The sequence below is a fragment of the Pongo abelii genome, chromosome 16, assembly GCF_028885655.2.
Source record: "Pongo abelii isolate AG06213 chromosome 16, NHGRI_mPonAbe1-v2.0_pri, whole genome shotgun sequence".
Taxonomy (NCBI): domain Eukaryota; kingdom Metazoa; phylum Chordata; class Mammalia; order Primates; family Hominidae; genus Pongo; species Pongo abelii.
Window position 1 is genome coordinate 56,509,554 of NC_072001.2, and position 18,324 is coordinate 56,527,877.

An 18,324-nucleotide genomic window follows, 5' to 3' on the forward strand; every position below is an offset into this window, starting at 1 on the left:
CATTCCACAGAGAGGGAGGTGATAAAAAATTTTTATTAATATAATAAAGGAAAGAAGAAATAAAGAGGATTTGTCATAATTTAACTAGATAAAAATAATTCTTGTGATCTTAATGTAAGAATAGGCTATGATCTCTAAAAGAATACTGAATTATGGAAACATGATTTTTACATAATAGAACCATTTACACATAGAATTTAATCCTATTAAACAATAATTCTTAAGGCTCCATTGGCTTATATACATTTTTGTCTCTAAATCCTTTCCAGGGCACCATTAAGTTATTTTAAAATATTTCCTCATTGTATTGCCATGGAAGAGATTCTCCCTTCCCCCTTCTAATGACCAAAATTCTATTTCCCATGCTGGGTATCTACCGGGAACCATGATCATCAACCTTTGCAGAGAACTTCTCTTCATGAGTTTAAGATCACAGAGATTTATTTGCAAAAACAAATAGGGAGAGAGATTTGGCTTAAAATTTGTTGCCAGATTATGGCCATTATTTAGTCTTAAAACCCTGAAGGTCTTAGATAGGAGGGTCAAACCTAGTACAGCACTGTTGGAGCCTGCAAATGGCAGCTGAACCTGGGAGGAACCAGTTATTTCCAGGGCATTTCTCTCCTATTTCCCACAGTAAAAAAGTTGTCCAATTTAGAGGCATTTGGTATAGCTAGAGTAAGGAGGTAAACAAACATGCTTTAGAATTCCATTTCATTGACAAATCTGAAACATAGATCAAATTGGCCTTATTCCAAGACTAAACAGCCCCCAAAATCATCTCATTCTGTGCAGCAGAATCTCAGAGCTTCCAACCCACCTATGGCACAAAATCCTGGCCTCCAGTCAGCCAGCTAGTTATCCATGGAAGTGGCTCAAGGCTGACACTCAGATTGACTGGTTCACACTAATTTACTTCACACAGATTCCATTTATCTCCTAGAAGATCCCCTGGCAGCAGCTTATAATGGCATATCCTAGGATGCCTGCCTGCATGCGTGTTTAAAGCAACAGTGCTTGATGAATCTGAGTCCAGAAAACAGTTCACAGATTGAGGAGTAGGTGCAATCAGAAAACATCAAGAGGCACAGCTGGGACTTGGTGGCTTGCTTGACTGGTCAGAGCAGCTGAGCATTAAGTGTGTCTGCTTTTCTGCTAGCTGCTCACCATCACTGGAACAAATCAGAGAGCCACCCCCTTTTTCCTTTACCAGTCACCCTCCAAAGGAAAAGAGAAAAGAAAGTATGTCACCATCCAAGCAGTGTGTGCAGCTGTAGAGAAAGCTAATTTGATCATTTACCTTTACTTCTTAAATACTTTGATATTATTCTCAGTAAAACAAAAGCTGGTAGTTCTAAGGTTAAGTTGTTGAATGGTTGGATTGGCAAGATGTAGTTAGAAAAAGTGGAAGAAAACCTCAACTTATTTTTTTTACTTTCAACAATCAGTCCCAAAGAGCTGCCTGAAAGGCTATGATCATGGGGCTCATTGGTCAACCTCCAAAGAAAGGAAGGGTGCCTTTCTGGTTACTCTCCTACAACTACAAGAGAGCTTGGGGAAAGATACAAAAAAGCTGGATATTTATCTAATGAGTAAACGGGTGGATGAATGTAGGAACAAACAAGTCACTGTTCTCCAGTTGACATTTTAGAAGTGTGGTGAACCATTGCACAGCAACATGGTCAGCCTCCAAAGGTGGAGAGAATTGAGATCTTTTAATGGCATTGAAGCTAAAAGTTTTAAACAATGACAATTCACTGACAAATCTACCAAAGCAGTGACAAAGCACATTTAGTACTTATAAGGTTAAACACTGGGCTGCAGTAGCTGCTTGACGGTAAAAAGTAGGATTAAGGCTTTTGCATGAGCCTTGACATGATCGTGTTGTCTGTCTGCTGCCTTAAGCTTTGAAAAACAGCTGGGATCATCTTCTTATAAGCTCCAGCTCAAAGATGTTTAAGCAGTCCCCAATCCAATTAAACAGAGGTAAATAGAAGGAAGAATTGTACTGAGCACCATCATCACGTTTTTTCTTAATGAAAAACAGCATAATTGCGGGTTACACAGCTCCTTAATCTCACATTAAATCTAATAGATTGCTGACTTATACTGAGCATGACAGTCCCAGCTTTGTATATTGGTGTGCTTAATTTTAGGTCATTATCCTTTATTATGTGACTTGTAATCCTTAAAGCCCATGATTGTGTCTGGATATTTGGCAAGGATTGTATTTGGTAATACAAGGATTCTGCTTCTAAGAGTGATGGTTTAATTGAATGACATTATATAATTATTAGACGTTCAGAGAATTACATATATTGCTTTCCTTTTTTAATTGGCTGGTTTCTTATAAGTGTTTCCTTCAACAAACATGGTTCAAGATTATTATTGAGTTTTAGGGGCTCTTCTGAAAAGTACAGCTTTCACAAATGAAAGGCAAGTAGTTTATTGTTATGGAAATGTATCTAAATGCTATTAAAATGCCCAGTTCAAATACAATCCTGGCTCATCTACAAACTGGGTGACCTTGGTCATGTTACCTTACCTTTCTGTCTCCGTTTCTTCATTTATAAAATAGCAGTAGTGATGGTGCCTACCGGGTGCAAGAAACTGTTGTTACAATTATATGAGTTAAAACATGTAAAGTGCTCAGCCTAATGGCTCAAATGTAGACGGTCTAAGTAAATTCAGTATTATTACTATTTTTATATCTGTCTTTGTCTAGAAATATGCATAAATGTAAATAAGATGTCCAGATTTAAGGTCAAGACATTTTATTTTACTAGCAACGTAGTAATATCTAAAATTTCTCTGACCTAGTAATATAAGAAATATTTTAAATAGCTTTATTATCTTGATCTTCATTGAAGACTGTAGAAATCTACAAGGTATTGTTAGTGGCCCCTTTTATTTTACCAGTTTAAAGAGGCATGTCCATTTTTATCTATTAACTAAATAAAAACCTGTCCAAAGTCATCTGTAATTCTCTTTTTTCTTATCAAGAGTGCTGAATACGGAAGGAAGTAAAAGTGATTTCTGACAATGCTGACCAGATAACATAGAACCTCATTGGAAAGTTATTCTAAATAGCTTTTTTTATTTTTTGTGGATAAATTAAATAAAAATTAAGTGGAATGGAAATGAGGATATGGTAATACACTTTATATATATATTACCCTTTTAGAGTACTGATTTGGGTTTGAAAATTTAAATTATTGCTGTGCTCAATCAAATTTCAGCTTATGGATATGATTAGATCATAACATTTTAAATGAGCAACTATAATCTTTTATATTTGAAAGTAAGAGCAGGTCTTGCACCATCACTTGTGCATGGTTCTTGATTGCTGCTTTTTTCCTGGTTTCCATTCACACATTAAGATTTAAGAAATGCTAGTATTGAAACTGAAAGTCTAATGAAGCTCGGCTCCGTCAATGGCAAACACATTAGTGGAGGAGGTCATTTGATGGCATATACATCTAACACACAGAAATAGTGGTTTACTTGTTATTAACATTCTTCTTTTTCATTTCTAGGGTAGAAAGCACCATAAAACCTCATATAAAATAACATCAAAAACTCTCTTTTTCTTGAACACCAGGTTAACATTAGGTGATTCGGAATGCATTATTATATCCATTTTAGTTAATTTTAAAGGTGAAAAAATAGACTTATTTTGGGGGAGGGGCAAGGGATAGCATTAGGAGATATACCTAATGCTAAATGATGAGTTAATGGGTGCAGCACACCAACATGGCACATGTATACATATGTAACAAACCTGCATGTTGTGCACATGTACCCTAGAACTTAAAGTATAATAAAAAAAAAAGGAAAAAAAAAAGTTTTTGCTGTGTTTTTATCTTGTTTGACCCAATATTTATACTGCTACCTGCCCCGGCTCACCCACCCCTAGACACACAGCAGATCACAGAGCGAATCAGACCACTGCATGGTTCTGATCCTTCTATAAAAGCAGCTGAAATAACTGGATCAGAGACTTCATGATTGGTCTCAGTAAGTACATTTAGATATAAGTAGTGCCTTGCTTTTGGTCTTTACAACACATACTCCATGAAACTCATTAATTTGAACTTATAGATAATAGCAATATTCTATATTTGAGCAAATTTCAAAATAGTGATAGAAAAATAAGTGGGTCAAGTTACTCATAAGGGAAAAAAATAAAATTGTCAAAAAATTCTGATGACAACACTTTGCCCCAGAAAATAAAGTAACGTACTTAAAAATTTAAGAGAAAGAAAAAATTGAACTAAGATTTTCTATCCAGCAAAACTGACTTTTAACTAGAAAGGCTGCAAGCTAATATAAGCATGCAATAACTTAAGAAATATTGTTTAAATATGCCTTTCCTGGGTGACCTACTAAAAATGAGCTTTAGATAACTAGAATAATTGAAAAGCCATCAGCATCAGAATAGGGGGTAAGCACTAAATATACATGTACCTGTAGAACTAAAATCAAATGATGGTTATAGAAGTATGACTGCATTCTCTGACAATTCATAGAACAAGTATGAAAAATGCAGTTGATCAGAGGGATATGGAGAGTGCATAAAAAGCAGGATAAGCTGAGTAATTACATAGTAATACATATACTTAGTAGTATATGTATTACCTGAGAGTAAAAGAGTATCATCTCAAATTAGATGCTGGAAGAGAGAAAGTAAAATGTTAATAGCAAATTATTTCATTATTGCTAATAGTTGAGGGCTAACTGGCAATGAGAAGAAAGGTAATATATAAAGGTTTTAGCATAAAGGTAAACATTAAGAAAAAAAAAAACTACCAAATATTCCCTCAATACCTACATACAGAAAGAGAGAAAGAGAGATTTTGAGGAAAATAAAATGAAATAGATGACATAGTAAAAGAACATATATAGTTTCAGATATTTGTGTCTATGTACAAACTTACCAACTTTGTCAATAAATGTTAATGGACTTAATTCACCTATTAGAATAAAAGAGATTAAGATTGAGTAACAAAGTAAAATCTAACACTATGTTGTTTTTAAAAAGATACATCAAAAACAAAGAGTTAAGCAAGATTCAAGATAAAAGGATAGACAGGATATAAATAAATTTTTAAAAAGCAGTGGTCACAATATTATTGAACATGGTGGAATGCAAACCAAAGAGCAATAAATAAAGACACAGAGAAGAGTATTTCATAATACTAAAGATTGTGATTCACAATGGAGGTATTTCCATGACTAATATATGTGTAAGTAATAACACAGCTACTTTAATAAAGCAGAGACTAAAGAGAATGGAAACTAACGATAGATAATGTTAGCACATATCTCTGAATATAAGACACATAATGGAGACAAAATATTGACAAGAATATAGAAAACCCACAGAACTAAGTCAATAAAGTAGATGTAATAATCAAACTCTAACGCCAATAGTAGACAGCACACCTTGTATTTAAGTGCACATGAAACATTTACCAAAACTGGCCACATCTTAATTTCCGGAGTGACCCCTCCAACATTCCAGGAATGGAACTAGCATAGACAACTTCTCTGATCACAACGCGATAAGGCTAGAAATTAGATCGTTCCACCTGGAAATTTCAAAACACATTACTAAATAATTCAGCTCAAAAGGGAAATTCAATACAAAATTGCAGAACTTAAAAAAATTGTAATAATGAAGACATAACAATACAGCAAACCAAAGAAAGAAAGGAAAAAAAAAAAAACAAGAGGAAAGAAAATGAGTTAGAAAACAGTAAAAAGAAGAACAAAGAAAGAAATGCAAAAGATACTTTTAACAAAATAATCAATAAAACCAACAAACCACTAACAAATCTAATCAAGAAGCAAAGGGAAAATTCACAAATACACAAAATCAAAAATGAAAGGGGAAGGAAAATGACTATCAATAGGAAATTTAAGAACTCTTAAGAGATCATAATGCTCAGTCTATACAAATTAATTTGAAAATATAGATTAAACAAGTAATTCTCTGGGAAACTTGGTAGTGATAGAAAGATTAAGTAGACAATTATAGTAGAAATAGGGAAAGAAAAGCCATTAGACAAAATTAAATGTCCACTTATGTGAAAATACTTAATAAAATAGGATTGCTGGATATTTCTTTGATATGACAAAATACATAAGCCTTGGCTCCAAAGCCAACAAGCTACTTAATTCAGAAACATCAGTGATTTCCCATCAAAATAAGGAAAACAACAAGGATGCCCACTGTTTCCAATAACTATTTAACATTGAGTTGAATGTATTTACCAATGCAATTAAGCCAAATGGAAACACCACCTCCTGGGTTTAAGCGATTCTCCTGCCTCAGCCTCCCGAGTCACCGGGATTACAGGCATGTGCCACCACGCCTGGCTAACTTTGTATTTTTGGTAGAGATGGGGCTTCTCCATGTTGGTCAGGCTGGTCTCGAACTCCCGACCTCTGGTGATCCACCTGCCTTGGCCTCCCAAAGTGCTAGAGTTACAGGTGTGAGCCACCGCTCCTGGCCTGTTACTATTATAATATCATTCATTCTATAAACAATGAGTGCTACTGGGTGACAGCGCATGTAGGAGGTGCTGGGTTTAGAGCAGTGATCAATAATCTTTGTATTCATCAGGTCTCAGTGGTTGTAAGAACTAAATATTTACACAAAGGATGCTCACCACAGGGTAACAGGAACAGGGAACTTCTAAAATTTATTTGTAGGAAGAACTACACCAGCCTTTTTTGGTTGCCACACCTGGAATAAAAGGATTTCATCCACTTGTTCTGCCTTTGCTTCATTCAGCTTTAAGTTCAGGACCTCAGAAGAGATTAATTGGTTGAGCTAAAGAAACCTGCCCATCCCGTGGCCATACTGTGGTAATGATAGAGGAATTGATCTGGTGGTAGGCGCTTCAAGCATGCTTAGGGCATCTGAAGGAAGAGGACAAATTAATACATTGTTTCTGCAGGAATGCACAAAAGAAAACTAGGGTGCTCTCATGGCAGTAGTAGATGCTGGACAGCAAAAAAAGAAAAGAAAAGAAAAGAAAGAAATGTTGCTGATCTCCAAAGGCTGATGACGTCTTTGTAATTGACCACTTGAATGACTTCTTTGTACTTGACCACTTGGATTTGTCTGCCATGTAAGTCTATGCTGAATGTGAGGCCACCTTATCTGGTGAAAAATAACCAGTATAAAATCTATCATCAAGTGGTCACCAACTCTGCTTACTCCCTATAGTAATTTAGAGCTATGCTCTGATCATCTTCTACCTAAATCATCTTTTCTTTCAATAAAGTAGTGTGTGGTAGCACTGAACCATATACCTGTTTTCCTTCTAAATGCACCCGTGGTAAGTTATCTTTTATAGGTAAGACTTCTTAAGTAGAAGAGAAATAGCCAGTGCCACCATGCTCCTACAGAATAAAGAGGGCAGGCCTGATGGGAGGGCTCGGGCTCTCAGACGCAGCAGGGTTAGTTTCTGCCACGCACTGGGATTGGTATTCCTGTTGTGCATCCAGACCATGTACAGAATTTCGGCTGACTTCAAAGAGAGTGATTTTGAGAAGAGAGAGTTAGTTGCCAAAAGGAGAAAGCAAGGCATTAATCTTTGATAAGCTCCATTTACTAATTTATAAAGGCAATGGGAATTGGGGTGAGGTTAAAAAGTAAAAGCTGAGGGAACTATCTGTAGTGAATGCTAATGATTTTCTGACCATGTCATGAACTGTGCTTTTTTTTTTGGTGGGGGTTGAGGAGGGGAACTATAGCATGATTATAAAACATATATACTATTTAGTAGTTTATGAGTGTTTGTAAGATTTGTTTAAAAACTAGTTCTGACCCCTTAAAATGGAAGAGCTATTTGCTAGAAGGGGCTTGTAAGTCACAGCAGTTACAGGAGACATGTTTAGAATTCAGAGTCAACAGAGAGAGATTAGCATAGACAGCAATGCAAACAGTGTTTCCATTTTTTGTTCATTTTCTTTATATCAACACAGAGAAGACTGGGAATGACAGGCAAGAAGCTCTAGAAAGAATTTGGAGAAATTTACAGAAGAAAGAGAACCAATAACCATGCCCCAGGTATAAAGAACACAAACATCTAGGTAGGAACTATTTCAAACAGTTAAGTATGGATGATGTTTATTTATTCTTAGGGATTTTTATTTCTTTTAGCATGTTATTCTTTCAGTCATAGGCATATTTGAGGGACCTAGTACGTCACGTACTGTCCAAGGTGCTGGGGAGAGGAAACAACAATAAAAGATAGACATGGTTTGTGCCCTAACAGATCTTATGGTCTGACAGGCAAGAAACATTGAACAAGTAATTACAGTCGCATGTGATGAATGTCAAGCTGGGCTGATACACAGTGCGTTTGGAACAAGCAGCTAGGGGACACTGGACCATTTTGTTTCTTGAGAGAACTAGAGTGTAGCTGATAGACTCTGTTCAAAAACTGTCTATTTAATTTTCAGGTTTGGATGTTGACATATATATACTTTACACATTTTGCATCTTTTAATCCTCAAAACGACCCTGCCGAATAGATGCGTGTTTTCCCATTTATCGATCAGAAAATTTAAACTCAAGGTAGTTGAAGTAACACGCCCTTTTCACACACATAATAAAAGCTAAGGCTGTAAAAAAGGACCTGCTTCAAAAACAAGCTGATTTTAGGATTTTTTTAAAAAGATGAGTAACATAGACTGACAAAGGGAGATCACTTTTAGTAGGAACATTTCAATGGTTAATTACACCAATATAAAGATGAAGCGTTATACCTAAGGTCACATAGGCTTTGGTTTTGGTTTTATAGTTAAATTAATATAAAAATGAAGTCTTACTCTTAGGCTAACTTAGGCTTTGGTTTTACAATAGATCAAAGGTGATCTGTTGCCCAGACTTTGGCCTTATTTTTGTGCCCAACTCTATAATACATATCCAAATTCAAGTGCCTAAACCGAAGGTCCCAGATCTAGGTCCCAGGGTTTCCCAGAGTTATTTTGCCCATCTGTGGTTATTTGCTTTCCCTTTCATTCATGCAGATACTTTCCTGAGTGAACTTTTGGTGTCCCCTTTCATAATATAAGCTCCAGAAAACGAAAGTTCAATTAAGCAAGAAAAACCTGTTTAATTGAAGCCAACCATTGTTTATTGAACACTGATTGGTGGAAAGCACTGTGATAAGTGTTGAGGAAACAAGCTTGGTAAGACACAGTCTATGTCTTATGTTTGCTTCCCACTCTCATCAGTCTTGACCAGGGATTGGCAAATGTTTTCTTAAAGGTTCAGATAGTAAATATTTTATACTTGTGGGCCATATAGTCTCTATCAAAACTATTCAAGTCTGCAGCTGAAGCATGAAAATAACCAAAAACAATACATGAATGGATGGGTGTGGTTGTGTTCCAATAAAACTTTATTTACCAAAAACAGATAGCAGGCTGAATTCAGCTTATGGTTTGCAGACCTCTTGTCTTGACCATTTCTGGTTAGGTGCATCAAACCACCAGCTGAGCTTCAGTTTTTATATCACAGTGATAGTCATGATATGAATTGGGAACTTATCAGAATCTCTGAGCATAAGATTATAACATAAACATCTCTCCATCCTTTTATTTTTTATGCATTAAACAAAAAACTTGCTCTGCCTACCCCTTTAAAGCCTCATTCAATCACCACTCTGCTCCAGCAGAGAAAAAGATGTGTGTTTTGGCTTCCTCCACAAGGAATGATTAGGGAAATGGTTAGAGACTTGCTGTATAACATTAGAGACTTGCTCAGATAAATAGGCCTTCACTTTAACAGTGGTATAAATGAAGCAGCCAAGAGAATGACAGCATCATTAATTCAAGGAATATTTGTTGAGCACCTACTATGTGAAAGGTCCTGGAATACAGATATTAGAGAAGTGGCAAACAAAAGACACAGGCTCTCCATCTCTTATAAAGCTTAGAATATGACTAGGAGACACACAATCTGTACATAAACACAAAAGATATAAATGATTATTAATTAAAAAAGAAAATGAGTAATATGAAAGAAATTCACACTTTGACATGAGAATAAACATAGAGTGAACCTAATGAGGCTTGGAGGTCAAGGAGGGTCTATTTAAGGAAATGACCTTTAAAGTAAGAACTGAAAAATGGGCAGAAATTAGGTGAAAAGTAGGCAATGGGAAAGATTACAGGTTAAATGGGTGTCACTTGAAAAGATATGTGAAAGTTCTGAGGCAAGAAGGAGCTTGGCCTGGTCTGGGGAATGCAGGATGGCCAGTGAGACTGGAGGTCAGAATACGGGGAGGTGACTGGCAAAAATGAAGCTGGAGAGGAGAGAGGTCGAACCACAAGCCTAAGAGCACTTGTTAAGCATTTTGTATTGTATCCTAAATGCAATGAGAAGATGTTGAAATAATTCATGCAGAATTGGCATGTTTACATTTACATATGTAAAGATCGTCAGTAAGAAAAATGTCTTGGAAAGGAAATTTGATCAAACCCACTCTCAGCCTTTCTCTTTCCAGCACCTTCTCTGGGCAAAACACCCTTGGCAATTGCACCCAGAACCAGGAGATGCGTAAAGGGAGAAAGTCATATCTCCCTTCCGTAGATTTATTAACTGTCCATAAATAACCTGGAGACATTTATCACCATGAATTTGCTTCCTTATGCAAACATACAATTCTTACGCTATGTAAAAATTAAATACAAAAGTCAGTCCCATGTATAAATCACAGAATCACTATATAAAACAATTACTTTAAGAGTCAGACATAAGATGGTCTAGATAAAGAAAGCAGGGAGCCAGAGGTGGAAAACTCCCTTGAAGAAGATTCTGCTAAACCCAATAAAAGGTATCCATGAAAGAGGTGGTAAAATTAGATGTAGGATACCAATTCAGATATGGAAGACGACTTAGAATACACAGACACACACACACACACACACACACACACACACACACACAAACATACGCACATGCACACACAATATGCTAGGCAGGAAACTTCTGATCCTGTCTGGCAGTTGGTCTCTAGTTAGTATAATAGTCTTTTGAGATCAGAGTGAGAAAGGGAGGAATTGAAGTGACCATTCAGCCATCTGCTGCTGAGCATATTCAGGGAAAAGACAGAAAATTCGCTGTTTGGAATACCTTGCAAGTGTCATCTGACACTGACATTTTTAGATTATCCTCAAGTGAATTATTCTATACCTATTGTGTGTGTGTGTGTGTGTGTATGTGTGTACTAGTATGTATAAATACTCAAAGACACAGAGTCAGTATCAGTTAATCTCATAGTGGTGACAAAGCTATATATCCAAGTTCAGAGTTGTAACTTTAACTGTTTAGTGTATTAATGCCTCACTAGGCTCATGAATGCTACATATTCTCCACTATTTGTTTACTAGCTTGTCAAAATTATTCAATATATGCAGTGTCACAAAGCACATGGTCACATCTCATATGTCTGCTTCAAGGGCAGGACCAGTGTGACCTTTGACTTTTTCTTTTACACGGGATAAAATCATTCTTTAGGAACAATGTCCATTTGCACAGCTACCCAATCTGCTATTGAAGCAGTCTCAATTTTCTTTAATATTGCTTGTTAAATGTTTATAGCTAATTTTATAGTAAAGGGCTAGATGTCTGAATATTTTCAAATGCATTCTCTATTGGAGTGGATTTTAACTGTTCTTCTTTCATTATGTTTTACGAGATCGAAAATAGACACATAGAAAATAATGAAGTGGCTTAAAAAATTCTTTCTTGGATAATGAAAAACCTGTATCATATAGAAGAATAGAAGACTGCTCCCAAACATCCTCTGACTTGGAAGATAGTTACACGTTTGTCTGTTACTTATTTCTCATCCAGAAGCAAATATCAACCAGTCAACATCGAATGCCATTTGATCTCATCCCCTTTGGCTTGGGAAACCTGTGACTACCCACACTCAGGGGCCATCGGCATGGAAAGTATTAGTTTCTGTGCAGCCCAGGAGCTCTATAGGAAGCGGTGGAATCCCAAAGGTGGGTTGAAAGGTTCAAATCATAGCCAAGAAAAATAACTTCAGTCACTGTCAACGGTCAATATCATTTAAATCTCTAGAAATCTTATGGAAAAAAAAGATAAAAATTAAAAATAATGGCTTTCTTTAGGGTCCTTCCCACAGCAATGATTCAGAATACTACATTTTTAGACAGGGGAGGAGAAAATCATAATGCTCGGTAGAAGAGAGATGTAATTTTATTATCTGGCAAGATAGCGGCTTCATCATTAAAAAATTCAACCAGCTAGAATACAGCGTCCTTTGACCTAGCAGATAAAAGGTCAGACAGCAATTTTGAATAATAAATGAGACCTGTTGACCTGATGACCCAAATCTGGCAGGGTGAGTGTTTCCTCTTTCACAGATGCAGACACACACACCAAGACAGCTCAGCTAATGAGCTGCCTCAACCCAGGTTGTGGGTGCTGCAGTGTTTTTGTGTTATGTAGTACAGGAGAGAACAGATTTCTGAAGCTGTTGTGTCATGTAAAGTGATATTTATAGAAATATTTCTATTGTGGCTTTTAAGGAGACTCTTTCCTGGGTTCCCAATGTTTCTATTTAGTTGTTGAATTGAGTAGAAACCTAAACATTGGTCAAGGTATTTCTTCCACCTCTGATTTCCTTTATTATTTTAGCACTGACAAAGAAGAAAGGAAATGCTATATGCATTTCACTTATATTAACAGCAAGGTGATTTTATGAGAATTTTCTAAAAATGGGAATGAACCTAATTATCTTTAAAAATGTGCCTCTTTCCCTTCATTTTGGTGCAAATAGTCCTTGTATTTAGATAACGGATGTAGATGTAGAAGGTACTAAGCTATATGGATATTTGTGATATAGTAATTAGTTTAAATGTTTAACTTTATTTGAGTAACATAGTGATGTAATTTGAAACCTTAAAAATTTACAACTAAAATGAAAACAGAAATATGGCTTTAAACTAAACTATCCATCCCTACAATTTTAATCCTTAAAATTTTCATTATTGCTTTTGGAAAATATCAGCTGTTACAAAGTAAACTTGGTAAATGTTTACATTTTTTTGATAAATATCCTATAATATGTCTAATTTTGACACTTTTGCTTAATAACATGTATAGTGCCTTTAATTTGTGTTTACTTGGTATTCTTTTCAATAAAAGATTTCAGGAGCCTGGCCAAATTCCAGTTTAGCTAATTATATTTCTCTTGCTAGGTCCCCTTTTAGCTTTCAACTGACTATGATAGTCTTCTTCACTCTTCATGTTAAACTCTTGCCAATTTCTGAATTGCAGAAGAGCCATTTGGTAAAATAACATTATCTCTACTTGTAGTAATATCATACAGATGATTAAAAATTGTTTTGAACCAATTTTTTGTTATTTACCATAAATTGGAAAAAAAAAAAACCTTAACAATGAAGGATTTAGAGAAACCCTCACCATATATTTATCACAATTTCCCATTATCTTCCCAAAACAGAAAGACAAAATGGGAGCCAAAGCTGGTTGTTTTTCAGTTGGTTTCAAGCCTGTTCAATTTGCTGTAACTGAATAAATTCATATAGAAGACTTTTGGTGTGCAGAGCCCTAGTAAGCAGCATTGTGTTGTGTTGCAAACATTTTGCTTTGTGCATATTGAACTTTTCCAGAAAGTCACAACTTTTCCAAAGTAAAGGCACTTGACCTAGATTTATGGGTGAGGTCCCATTCTAATTAGTAACATGGAATACTATGCTACATAGATATACATCAGCTGAACTGTGATACAGGAGAAGAAAGGAAGTGAGTTTACAGGGAGTGAGGAAAAATGACACCTTATATATGTGTTTTGTGGAGCACTTCTTTGTCCCGTTTACACACTTCAAATTTATTTTTATATAACCTCACTACAAACTCATGTAGAATATATGTAGTTTTGTGTTGGTAAATGTTTAATAAAAGCAAACAAACAAAAACCCCAATTTGTACTATTTGTCAATTTTTATGGTACAAATACTCCCACCATAACTAATTTCAAGCTACCAAAATGATGTCACTACGTACAAAGCTGAGGACAGATTCATACAATTGGCTGTCAGGAGCTGGTGCTAGCTGGCTCCATCACACCACTAAGTATAGAGGGGCTATTGGTATCTTCATTTTGGAGTCAAGGAAACTGATATGGAGCGATTTAATGATTCATCTGAGATGGAGAAGCAAAGAAAAGCAGGGCTTGTACTTAGACATCTTTTATTACCAGGTTCTGAGTTTTTCTCCACTTTCTACTATGTGAAGCCATTTAAGATAAAAAAAGGCAGGAAGTGTAAGTGCCGAAAGGGTAAGGAAACTGTGCACCAACTCAGGAAGTGCACGTGCACTTCATGGAGGATAGAGGCAGGGCGGACCCACGAAAGACTTCAGAGCAGAGGCAGACACAAAGGAAAGAAACACTAGGAGGCAAAGATGCAGACAAAGAAGAAAGAAATAGATCTGGGGGAAACTGGGAAAAGTAGGGGGAAAGAGATAAAGAAAGAGAGAACATGTGCAGGTAAGCATTTTGGATAAGGAATACTCAACTTTTATATCAGTTTTCTCCTTCTGGCTCATTTGCCTCTTTCCCACTTTTATCTCTCTTCCTTCATGTTGTAATAAATATATTTTTTGTTTGTGGTATTTTTTGTAGTTTTGTTAATATAGCAAACCAGCTAATGTTTTATATTTCACTCGACTCTCCTACTATTTCACCCTATCACCCATAATTCAATTAAATTAAAATGAAGTTTGATTTATTTGTTTTACATTCAGACCACTTATTTGATTATTTTACTGGGTCAATGGTTTGCCGTTTAAAAAATATACATATTTCTCAGCCCTTTACTGTAGTATTACCTTGCAAAGACAAAGGGTTTCACATCCATTACCTAAAAAGTCTTATAGCACTCCTTCAGAAGAAAGGGCTATTAATTTTATTTTACAAAATAAACAAAGACAAAAGGAATGAAGTAATTGTTTAACAAATAGCAAAATGAACTGAGGCTTGAATCTGTGTTTCTACGTTATTATTCTATAATACGTAGCTATATTACACTGTTTCAAAATCAAAATATACAGTAAAATCTTTAAACACATTTTCTTTGAAAATAAATGTTTGGATGAGAATGTATTCCACCATTTATCTATGGAGAAAACAAATAATAATGCTCTATTTTAATTGCCAGTGTAAAAGTTTAAGGCATAATAAAGAGGTAAATATATAAATGAGGCAATACAATGTCCATCCTTGGAGAAAATATTTTACCAACAGTTAAATAATGAAATTGAGTAACTGAGTTACAGGATATAAATTATAATGATGAAAACCATTTAAACGTACCAGCATAAGAACAAATCGTTAAGTTAGAGTATTGTTAGAACTAAAGATCTGTGTTCCTTTCTTCATTTTAATTTTCATTCTGTTGCAAATAAGTCACTTTTTCCCTAATCTATTACTTCAAAGAATTTACATAAGTGTTTCTAGCAGATTGCCTATAGTAGGGTCTGGAAATCAGCAGGGTGACATTCAGCAGTGTTCCTGTACATGGATGGATGGAACTGACTTATCAACTGTCACCCATATCACCCAAATCATCCATGTGAAGAAGGCTGACTTGGCACTGAGCTGGCAATTATCTGGTGAACCCAGCCTAGCAAACTGCCCAAACTGATAAAAGTTCAAAGAATAAATATAATTGCATTGGGAAATCATGGAGAATCCTTTTTGATGATTCAAAATGCAATATCTTGAATGGATTCAATCCACAATAGCATGCTCATCAAGTCACCTAAGAAAAAAATACAGACTGCTATTATAGGCATTCTACAACATGGTTCAAAACCTTGCATAAACCTGGTCTTTACAGAAATGTAAATTATGAGTATAGCGCATGCTGAGTACATGTGGAAAGGTTACACACTCACTAATGTTATATAATCCATGTTACATGTATAATACATATATATACATGTAGTACACATACACATACAATAACTTGAATAATTAACTCAGGTTATTAGAGCAATGATAGAAAGGAGTTTCACTCCGAACAGATAAAAAAGAAAAGATGAATACAAGAATTTACTGAAAGAAATTTGACTTCAACAATTAAACAATAGTACTGCCAAGGTTGACTTGGCCAGAATAAGAAACTTCACTTTAAAGGTAATTTGCTTTATTAGTTCTGAGTATATCAGGCTATCCAAAAAGCTTAGAAGCCAACCAGCAGTGCCATAGCAGTCAGAGCAAAATGAACAATTACAGTGTCATTATACTTAGCTTTCTAAGGTTAGGAAGTTCTTGCCTGTTTTCTAAGTGAAGGGAGCTGTGTTGTGTTCAGCATTTATTAAATTTCCCTGAACTTTCAGATTATCTTGGAGAAAAAAACTGACTGCAGCCTTTAGTATGATAATATGAAAATCCAAAGTGAGGAGCACCAAATGTTGACTTATTTTGTGTGAGCTTAAGGGTCTCTCAGACATTACAATGGCTAAGAATTTCATCTCAGACGCCATATTCAAAAAGATTATAGAGTGATTGCTTGGAAGGTGATGTTCAGAAGATTTCTAATGTTGTATCTGGATCTCGCAAGAAACAATGCCTTGATTTATGAGCAATGTATGCCAGAAGGTAGGAATGGAGAAACAACAGCTCACATGGCACCTTTTGAGTTCTTGTGTAATGAAATCTGGCTGAGGTCAAGAGAGATCAGCCCGTGAGCCTGGAAAAGTGACCAACGACCATCCTGAGGCTCAGTTAAATGAAGGAGGTGTTCCTAGATAATCTCCAAGGCGCTCATTAGCCTTAGAATGATTTAATAGCATCTAAGGTTTCTATAATATTACAGTTCAAAAAATGTTTTACATATATTAATTTCTTATATTATTATTACTAGGTTTTAGAAAAAAACTAAAGCTCAAAGTGGCTAGCCAGGATGACACAGATTGAGGAGGTGAGATTCAAATGTTAGTTTCCATCCAATGTATTTGGAATGTCCGTAGAAGTGTACATTGGTATGGTTATTGTAGTGAATAGTGGGTAGAAGTGATCTCTTCCTTCATTGATGCTGAAACAGGGGCCCTGGTGGAATCTGGAGCAGTGGATTCCCTGAGTGGAGGACTCAGAGGAAAGGCCCAGGTCACTATCTTTCCACAGACACTGACTGACACAGCTCCACTTCTACTATAAATGTGTCCTAGAATCTATTGCTCATTCTACAGTAGGAATTTATAGACTCCAATATTAATTTTAACATTTTATCCAGTCTTAATGGCAATTGTCCTTAATAATTATCCTTAGTTGTCAACATTGAAAACATTATCCATGACATCTTTGATTCCGGATTGCCTCGTCCTATCACCTGGCAGATTCTTGGCCTTGATCCAGAAGACTCCAACCATTCAAGCCAAACATATTTACAACTATGGCATAAGAAAGTAGCCCTGATGTTTACAAACAAAAACGAATTCTGAAAAATGTGCTCTAAAGTTAATGCTACGTATCACATCAGACAATTGAAACTTCATTAAATATTACTCCATGGATACTATCCCCCATCTTTCATCTTTATGGAAATGGCTTAGGGGTGGAGTGAAGGAGAAGCAAAGATTATTTGATTATGTCGCAAAATGATGATTTAGCAATTCAACATCCCATTAAAGTATGTTTAATGGGATGCTGAATTGATTTCTTAATTTATAAATTCAAAAAGTTAAAGTCCACTCACTAGGTTGCTGTATAAGAAAGAACCCTGTAATGTATTCCAAAACCTCATGTAGATGATTTCTTGATTTTATGTGTAACTTTTTTCTTCCAGTGGAGCCCATGACTGAGGCTGGCCTATTCTGATGCACAGCAGTAAATGGCACCTGCCTTTTGATTTCATTTGTTTGACGGGATTTTTAGTGAGGCAAGAAATGACTTCAGAATGAAAGTCTCTTAATGAAACTTAACTTTTTAACCTTTAAAAATGGGACATTCTATTCCTTAGCTTATTCCAGGTGCATACTTAAAATGTACATGATTTTTATTAAAATCCACATTCTTGGAGAGTTAGAATCTCAGGCATACCTTGAAGCATCTCTTCAGTTTATCAATGTATGATTCAAACTCAAACTTTTAGTTCACAGAAATATAGCCCAAAAGCAACACCAACGTTAAATGGTTACTTACTTATAACTTGCTAATGTACTTTTCTCCCTGAGTATTGGCATGTTTTTTTTTTTTTTAATTTTAGGATTGGAAAACATGGATTTTGCTACTGCCATAG

At 35.6% G+C, this 18,324-nt stretch overlaps 1 protein-coding gene and 1 long non-coding RNA gene across 6 annotated transcripts in view; one reads left to right on the forward strand and one right to left on the reverse strand.

Moving 5' to 3' along the window:
- The window catches only part of LOC129050114 (uncharacterized), a 74,846-nt gene extending 66,676 nt beyond the window's left edge, over positions 1 to 8,170 (forward strand). Inside the window, exon 3 of the long non-coding RNA XR_008513594.1 lies at positions 7,999 to 8,170. This is a non-coding gene — a long non-coding RNA (uncharacterized LOC129050114). The remainder of the gene's footprint in view (positions 1 to 7,998) is intronic.
- WDR72 (WD repeat domain 72) overlaps positions 1 to 18,324 on the reverse strand; it is a 236,037-nt gene that overhangs the window by 22,079 nt on the left and 195,634 nt on the right.